We start from the raw sequence: 8,089 nt of genomic DNA, 5'->3' as shown, positions 1-8,089 counted from the left end.
CATTGGGAGCATAAACATTAACTATCCCAATGGAATGATTGTCAATTGACAACAAAACCCATACAACTCTTTGCATGGGGTCAGAAGCATGAGAAATACATGCAGAAAGCCAACAAGGGGAAATGAGAGTAGCAACTCCACCTTGACCAGCCTCATGGTTGGACGAAAAAACCAGGCTATCCAGCCAAATAACATGGCATGCAACAGTAAGCATGAAACCAACAATTTTAACTTTTTGGAGGCAGAGAATATCCAGGCCAGAAACACGTTGACGAACATCTCTAATATAATACTTTCTGGTGAGGTCTGTGAGACCTCGAACATTCCATGAGATGTAATTCATGAAAAATCTTTCATATCATCCTCGTCCCCAAGAGAGGAGAAGCTATTGCGCAAAAAAACTGAACTGAAACCAGGAAGAGAGGCCCCATCGGAAATAACTCATCACTTCTCGGAACCACCATCTGCAATCACAGCATGCCTAGAAGGGTTGTGAGAGCAGCACAAAGATTGTGAAGAAAAAATCAAGGACGTGGCCTGAGGAGGGTGGACCCAAAGGGGTCAAGAGGCACCCTTAGAAGGATCCTTCCCCAGCTGGCCAGGGTTTGAAACCGAAGCAGATGGCGTAGAGACCACCTGGGTAGACGGTGCCTATGGAGGAGTCTTCGCAGTCGGCTAAGAACTTGAACTAGTAGGTTTCTTTTGGGTAGAAGCCACAAAGTTCTTGCCTTTACGAACCACAATGGTCCATTCATCTTTTTTTGCTCCCTCCACAGGTTGAGAGTTGGTCTCCTTAATAGGGTATTTCATCTTTGATACAGCCAAAGGACAATCCTTGATTTTGTGCTCCACTGACTGGCACCTAAAACAGGTGTTGGGAAGATTCAGATAAAGTACCTTCTGGGTGAAGGTATTGCCACCCACTTGAATATCAACAGTTTCTTTGAGGTTGCGGGAAAGGTCAACCTCAACGCAAACCCTCTTTTGAGGGCGAGCATTGAAAAAATGATCTGGTTCAAGGCAAATAACTTTGCCAATAGACTGAGTAGTAGTTTGCATGAAAGGCCAACACGACAAAAAAAGACTAGGGAACTCAACCCACATCGGGACTCTCAACTTTTTTTCATCTAAAACAGAAAACTCTTGAAACCAACTCTGGAAAACAATTTATTTATTTTGATTACAACACATTAAATAACAATTTCATAAAACTCAGAAAAAAATAAATCAAATATAATGTAAATGTAGATTCAATGACATAGCCATACGAGTATCCTCAAGCTCTTACTAAAAAGTAAGACAAACCCTTGGTCGACTTCTGCCACATAATGAATGCGGTAAGCGTGGATCGAACATGTGACCTTCAGATCTTCAATCTGATGCTCTCCCAACTGAGCTATCCCCTCATGTAAGAATGACTTGCTCTGTTTCATGTACATTAAAAGTAAATCCATGAAATAAATGGATATACCCTTTGAAAATGACATACGGCTTCATCTACTACAAAGCAGTGCATGGTGATAGTAATTTATTTTGATTACAACACATTAAAAAACAATTTCATAAAACTTGGAAAAAAATAAATCAAATATAATGTAAATTTAGATTCAACGACATAGCCATACGAGTATCCTCAAGCTCTTACTAAAAAGTAAGACAAACCCTTGGTCGACTTCTGCCACATAATGAATGCGGTGAGCGTGGATCGAACACACGACCTTCAGATCTTTAGTCTGACACTCTCCCAACTGAGCTATCCCCGCATGTAAGAATGACTTGCTCTGTTTCATGTACATTAAAAGTAAATCCATGAAATAAATGGATATACCCTTTGAAAACGGCATACGGCTTCATCTACTACAAAGCGGTGCATGGTGATAGTAATTGATATTGTTATTTGTTAATTTTTATTTTATTATTATGTGGGACATTTAGTTTCAGCGAGCTTAAAATATATATTATTTTTTACAATTATATTGTCGTGTTTCGATTTGTATCTAAGTTGTTATGAGTGTTAAAGTTAAAATCAAGTAGTCATTATGGAACTAAAAAGATATAAATCTATATTTGTAAATTATGAATGTCGATCATGCATACTCTACTTTATATGAATGTTTTATCAAGTATGTGCATGCAAAAATATAAATATAATATTTAACATTTGCATAGCATTAAAAATTTGTATAATTACAATGTGTTAAAATTGTTTATAAAAAAAGTAAAAGTAGAACAAGAGATTATCTATGTTATGGAAAGAAACAAATGTTAAGAAGTTTGACCAAAAAGATAAAGGTTTTAAATAAGCAAAAAAATGTCAAAGACTCTAATCAAGTGGATCATGATTAGACTTTATTTATAGTATAATAAGGTTTTCAATTATGTAAAAATATACTATAGCTAGGTATCGTAATGAAACTCTATCTAGTACACTAGAAAATGATACTAATTTTCATAAATATATCACTACAATCAAACTTGTGAAGAAATGTTAATGATAGTATATGCTCCTATCAAATTGTTTGCATAGAAAGGACACTAGGAATTGGAGCAATGTGAAAAATGATTACATCACATAAATCACATCAAGCATGTAACATTGTCAAAGACAACAACATTTAACACACATGTAATCAATTTCAAAAAAAATAGAAAAAAAAATATTGTGTAAACACAATAATCTTGTAAAATGAAATGCATGAGATACATATGCAAGCATGTAAAGATGAAGGGGCGAGGTACTTCCATTGAGAAGCTAACATCAATAATAATTAATAAAGATGTCATGTAAGCACAATGAAGGATATCTTTGAGGATGTAAGCAATGCGAATAGTAACATGTAGGATAGTTCTAAAGAAATGTGTGATAATTTGGAGTAATGAAGTGATAGGGTCATACAAAGTAGCAAATGTAGCAATAAACAATTAGTGTAGACAAAATGAATAGTAGGAAAAAGATGTCAACATTGTGAAATCAAACCTTGGAAAATATGTCACTATATTTGCACTACAATTTATGGTGGCTAATAAAATTATCAAAAGTATCCACCTAAAAGGAGTACATTATGTGGCATGAGAAAAACTTATATCTCTGAAAAGATAGATTCATGCATCCTTAGTATATAGCTAAACTAGAATGGAAGGAGTTGAAGTGTTGAACCTAATCATATTGACTGTCAAATAAGGTCAATAATTATCTCTATCACATTTTGGGGTCCCCTATATACATAACATCATCTTTTGATATTTATGAAGCAAGCATATATTTCATATACAATGCACAAAATTTTTACTACACATTATAATTCTGAAAATTAGTACAAAACTCTATAAAGAAATACAATCTTGCAAATGAATATTTAATCCTACTTATCAACAAGAATATATTAAGAATGTGTCACAACATGGAGATGTCTTTGAAGATTCTAAAGGAATGCTAATATATTGCTTTTATCAAGATTTTTGTTCTTATCCTAAGATCATCACGTCCAAAAAATCATTTAAGTATTATATCTTGATTTTTTAAATTGACAAGATGGTTCGTGATGGTTTTTTTTATCAAATATTTAATGCTCAATAAAATTTATAGTATCCTCTACCTTGCATATTTAACCTTTGTACTACTTTGAGATTCATATATTTTAAAAAGATCAATGCCATGTATGAGGATCGCCTATTTTAATTCATTTAGAGATATTTGGAAGATTTTATTCGAAAAACTAATTTAATTATTAAATTATTCATGCCTATATTTAATACATTATGTAAGGGACAAAAAAATTTACATATGGAAAAAACAAAAAATTGTTCTTAATTACAAAAATAAATTAGAATTAAAAGATAATATAGATTAAACCCATTAGTCTAATAAAATTCATCTATATGTAATATGTAAGAAAACCCTCAATAGATTTCCACCTACTTGTGATAGAATATAAATATTTTAAAAGATCGTATATTATCTATCCCTATATGATATCTTCTAAATTTGTTGGAACTTTCATCAAGAATCCTCTTATATACCTCCATTGTAATACACACCATAGCTATTAAATATGAGAATTCGTCTTCATGAAAATGATACAAATAATTTAACGATTATTACAATAACGAATTAAAATTGAATTGTCATGAAATTTCTTATAAAATTGTTGAAAAGGGAAGACAAGATAAATATTTGTATATAGAATTGGTTTCTTTACAAATTTTAGTTTTATATTATAATATAAATAATAGTCATTAAATATTATTCATAATTTTTAAAGAACTATCTAAATAATTTAGATATTGTCATAAAATTATTAGTTATAATTATAATCAAAATGAAATTCCCTTCAACTAGTTGACTATGGATGTGTGATAGAAAGAGTTTTGGATGTTGAATTGATAGCTTCATGAAAATAATTTAAATTATTCAAATAATGTGGCAAATACATTAATTAGAGTTGGATTCAAACTAAGCTTTTTATGATGTGACCAATGATGGAATGAAATAGAAAGAGTTTTGGATTTGAAATTTATTTTTTCATGACTATATGATGTTTTACTAAGTAATTGAATTAAAAAAGATTATTTACAAGATATACTCATTATTTCTTATGATAAATTATTTTTAAAACAAATTTACATTACTTTTTGGGCATAAGAAGCATTTTCTCAGTGTACTTGAAAATGAGATTGGTGACACTATGATATTAATATGAATTTTTACTTTACTATAACACATAATTTTGATCTAGTCAATTGTAGATCAATAGTGTTAAAGAATAAGTTTCTAGAGTCACCTAAGGACTCAAGTTCTTAAGATCACCTACAACCAAAACTTTCTTCTACAAGAAAGAAAATAAAAGCATAAATTTGCAACAATGGGTGCAAGATAATATTAGATCAAATAATGATCAATATAAAATTCAATGCAATCAATTGAGATTACAAAATACAACCCTTGGTTATATAGCCAAGGTGAGACATGCGTAATTAAAAGAGATAATGATAATTGTCATCATCTTATGATGTGAGACAAAATTAAATGATCTAGGACTCAAGAAGTAAATTAAAATATAAAATAAGATCTTATGACAATCGAGGCATCAACTACAAGACATTAACTAACATTCCAATAAAAGCGATTCGTGAAATACTTTAAAAAATTTAACATTTAAAGAGGAGCACACTAGACGTTGTGTTATAATTTTTGACAAAAATAGGACAATTTCGCATGCTCCCTCTATAATCTCCGCCATTGAAAATTTTTAGTAGTTTAGAAAAAGTAGATTTTCGGCACTATGAATCTTGATCTTTTTGCATTTTCAAATTTTGAGCATGATTATCTTCAATTTCTCTTTCTGAGTTAAGGCAATCCCACACAAACATTTTTACTTTAAAACATTATTTCTTCATATTGTTAGGTATTTGTTCATTCCTATTTTAGATTTTTATTAGATTATACTCATTAAATTTTGTGATTTTTGGTATCGAGTTATGATTAGAAAGAGTGCATGTGTATAAACATGCATACCCATATCTCTAAATTAAAGGTCATTATTATTTATTTTCATGTTATGTTTAATTTGATAGTCAAATTTATAGTAGTTCACAAGTTATTCAACGAGGAGGAAAAATGCAAAGGTAAAAAGTGCATCCCTATCACTTTTTACCATTTATTTTAAACTCACTTTGACCTATTATCCATAATGTAATAAGGGTGATCCCATAATACTGGGTTACACTTTTTCACCAACTTTGACACTGGAATCAACATTTTGCATCAAATCTTTACTTTCTAAAACCTATAGCAGCTAGACCATTAAAAATTTGAAGATGAAGTAAACTACTAATTTGTGAGATTTCTCATATAGATTATAAATATATATTTTTTTTTTAATAATAAAAAATTAATTGTCCATATTGTTTTGATTAATTAAAAACAGGTTTTTGAAAGGAACCTAGAACCTTGTTACAAAGAAGGAGAAAGATAAATCATAAAAGAGGCAGAAAACAACAGTGCCTAATCACCCACACATAGAACAATTCCCAGCCAAAACAAAAAGGGAACACAAGAGAAAGGAAGCAACACTAGACAACCAAACGAAAGCACAACAACAGCACATGCACAAAAAAATGTTTCTTATAAGTTCTTCAGCATTAACCACCATCTGCTTCATATTGGTCACAAAATTTTTTATTTCTTCCAGCTCTTTTTTCTTGATATCAACCTATTTCCGAGTTTTGGCCCTTGTTATTTTTTCGTGGCCCTTCTTCTCCATCTGATCCTTATCACCCTCCTTGCCTTTAATCTGTTCAAATTTATTAATTAGGATGTTAATATGGTCAACAGTGGCCTTAAGGATCTGGAAGTTTTTCTCGGCAATCCTCTTCACAGTAAGCTCCATCCTATGCACTTTGTTGACCAGATTGTTCAGGTTAGTATCTAGACCCTTAGCATCTCTATTCCCTTCTAGCTCCTTCACCTTCTTTTTTGTTTCCATAATTTTACTAACCATAGCCGCAATTGCTTCAGCCTTGTTAATAGCAACCATTAATTCTTTTATATTTTTAGAGAGAGGCTTCTCGCCCATAGTAGCCTTTTTTATCACATTGAGGTCGGTCTTCAAGTCACTAATCTCTTTTGCCATTTTGCTAATGACCTCACAAAAACCCTTGATGTTGTCATTACCAATGTCACCATGACAGTCATTTTGATTTCCCATGTTGTTCTTCTGACCCTCATTCTGCATTTTCTTTATGCCCAGGTTCTCCCCATGATCACCATCCAACATTTCATCTTCCTCCTTACCCTTCTTATTATCGGTTTTTTCAACATCAGTATCCTCATCATAAGAAATAAAAATCTGCCTTTTCACCTTGTTTATCCCCTTACGGGTCTTCTTGGTTCTTTGGGTTTGCTTACCCATACCCTTTCTCTTATTTATTTTTATGAATTTATCATCAAAAGACTCGTCCTCAGAGTCCGAAAGGTTAGAATCCACAACAGTCCCCTTGTTCTTTCCCTTGGTCTTCCTCTTGTTGCTGAAATCCTCAGACACACCTTCAAATTTAGAGTAGAGATTGAACCCACTATTCTCACTTTCAATATCATCATCCCTAATTTTTTTGCCTTTAGTAATGGGTTTCTCAATAGTTTTCCCCTTCAACAACTTATAAACTAAAACCATTAAACCCTAGTGGAGGGCATGGTCTCTTTGAGAGTCTTTCTGCACTTCTCTAATAGTGTGATCCACAGAGCAAGCAAGATAGTAAGGCAGACTGACCTTGTCACCATGACGGAAGTGATTAAGCAACACAAAATGATTCCCATAAGCCCTTGTGAATCTCCTGTCTAGAGTAATGTAGCTAATGGTGGCAAATAGCACAAACCTCCATGGCCTGCAAACATTTGAAATGCAAAGCTATCAAATGTATTCCTATAGGTAATTTTCCATATTGTTATGTAACTTTTAATAACTCAATATTTATAGTGATCAATATTTTTAAGACAACTAAATGTTGGGGCTGTTAGGGTTCCCACAGATAATAAGAGGGGGGGGTGAATCAGTATCTGACCGGTTATGTAATTTTCTTAAAACTGAATATGCAGAATATAAAGTAACAGTATACCGGTATGCAAGAATTAATGCAAATAACAGAATCAAAAGCATTCACATGAAAAGAACACCATAACACAAGATGTTTAATGAGGAAACCCCGGTGTGGGAAAAACCTCGGTGGGATTTGTGACCCACAATATTCACTTACTGGCCAATAAGAGAATATTACTTACAATAGGGGCCTGCACATGCAGGAAGGCCAACTGCCTAGAGCTCACTGCTCAATAAGAAGTCACACTGACTTACAATGAGGATTTACACAAATCCAATATTTTGTATTGCTTTACAATAGCATCTTCAATGCCAGATTCAGTACTGGTTTTTGCTCTGTTCTTTACATATACCCTTAACCTACAATTCGCACATTAGGTCTGCCTTACAATTTATTTATATTTTCTAACCATATATTACAAATGTCTACAATGATCTCTTTTATATACAAGAGTCATTTTACAATTTGCCAAGTTGGATTACAATGATAAACA

General features: G+C 32.3%; 1 non-coding gene across 1 annotated transcript; it reads right to left on the bottom strand.

The window, feature by feature from the left end:
• Positions 1-1,690: 1,690 nt before the first annotated feature.
• TRNAF-AAA (transfer RNA phenylalanine (anticodon AAA)) lies at positions 1,691-1,763 on the bottom strand. The gene has a single exon. It is a non-coding gene; the product is annotated as a tRNA-Phe (tRNA).
• Between the last annotated feature and the right edge of the window lie 6,326 nt (positions 1,764-8,089).

The sequence above is a fragment of the Cryptomeria japonica genome, chromosome 8, assembly GCF_030272615.1.
Source record: "Cryptomeria japonica chromosome 8, Sugi_1.0, whole genome shotgun sequence".
NCBI classification, from domain to species: Eukaryota; Viridiplantae; Streptophyta; class Pinopsida; order Cupressales; family Cupressaceae; genus Cryptomeria; species Cryptomeria japonica.
The sequence above is the reverse complement of the archived record's forward strand: the minus strand, read 5'-3'. Positions and strand labels throughout refer to the sequence as shown.